The sequence below is a fragment of the Arachis ipaensis genome, chromosome B04, assembly GCF_000816755.2.
Source record: "Arachis ipaensis cultivar K30076 chromosome B04, Araip1.1, whole genome shotgun sequence".
In the NCBI taxonomy this organism is placed as follows: Eukaryota; Viridiplantae; Streptophyta; class Magnoliopsida; order Fabales; family Fabaceae; genus Arachis; species Arachis ipaensis.
In genome coordinates, this window is record NC_029788.2 from 112686300 (window position 1) to 112687762 (window position 1463).

The window sequence follows — 1463 nt, forward strand, 5'->3', positions numbered from 1 at the left end:
TATGTTCATTGAGTAAATAGAATTTATTCTTTTGAAAATTATATATAAAAAACTTTATAGAGAATAAAATATTAGCATATTGCACTAATCATGGAATCCAAAATGTTGATATGATAATAAGTTGCCGTGATATCAAGTTACCATGCAGTAACGTGATTATATTGCGGTTGAAAAAAAGCAAAAGGTGTTTGAGTTGTTGATAGGGAGGGCATTCCAGAATCCATAAATAATAACATTGAGCTTTGCATTTGAGGAACAAAAACAATGGAAGGAAGAAGGGTCAAATGGTCAATGTAAGTTGATGAAGAAAAGAAAAAGGAAGAGAGGATGTGATTGGAAAAAGATAATTAAAGTGTTGTTAGGGACACACATACATCTGACATGAACATGGATCGATGCTATCTCTAATAAGGTGTCACGGAACTCAATAAAGATGCAATTATTACAGACAGCACCAACTTCTCTCTCTCTCTCTCTTGTTTACAAGAATAAATTATATCTATTTTTAAAATAGAATAATTGAAATATTTATATTAATTCTTTTATTAAAAATTTTGTGTAAATTATATTGATGATTAAACTTGAAAATATCCTTAGCTTCCTTAATTCATCTAAACCAAATCCTTCTTTAATTGATGTGCAAGAGCAAAACTTTCAAGTAATTTTTATTCTTAACTTCTGAAAATACCACATGTAGTTAGCCATGTATAAAAATCGGTCGGAAAAAGTATTTTTTAACATATGCTAAAATTTACTCTTGAAGCTTATTTATTATAAGTTTATAACATTTTCACTATTAGTTTTAAGTTTAATTATTTAGAATGACTTTATTTATTGATAAGATATCCATTCCTAGAAAAGCAACATGACATTATTTCCAAGCCTCTTTGTCTGTAGCCTTGTATATAACGTTCATTGAATTGATCAATATTCATATTAGTTTGTGTGAGACAAACCAAAACAATCTATACTATTTAATAATTTCGAGCTAAAGAGATTTAATTATTCTGTATATTCTCTTTATCTATAAAAATTGAATCTGAATTAAGATATTTTTTTGCTCTCCAATAATGACAGTAACATAGTTAATGACCTAAATTTGTAGATAGGATGGTATAATCTAACAATTTGTAAATAAAGCATTCTACAATCATGTATTGTACTATCATCTTTTGTTACCTATGAGTTAAATTCATGTGAAAACAAAATAAAAATAAAAACCAATCAAAATTACTAAGTGATAGTTTTATATCAAGAACAAATAGTATCTAATTAATATAATAAACAATTAGTAAAACATAATCACAAACATAAAATTAAGAGTGTGTTTCATTAAATTAAGGTGAAAACTCAAGTGCAGTCGACTTCAAGTGAAGTTGATATCTGAGAGTCGTTAGATGATTTGACTGATCTGACTAAATTTTCATCTAACGACTTTCAGATATCAACTTCACGTGACTTCA

General features: G+C 27.1%; 1 protein-coding gene and 1 long non-coding RNA gene across 2 annotated transcripts in view; both read right to left on the reverse strand.

Moving 5' to 3' along the window:
- LOC110271203 overlaps positions 1-1463 on the reverse strand; it is a 12569-nt gene that overhangs the window by 9111 nt on the left and 1995 nt on the right. The window contains exon 2 of the long non-coding RNA XR_002361642.1: positions 618-626. This is a non-coding gene — a long non-coding RNA (uncharacterized LOC110271203). The remainder of the gene's footprint in view (positions 1-617; positions 627-1463) is intronic.
- The window catches only part of LOC107636965 (BTB/POZ domain-containing protein At3g08570-like), a 17906-nt gene that overhangs the window by 5298 nt on the left and 11145 nt on the right, over positions 1-1463 (reverse strand). The window lies entirely within an intron of this gene.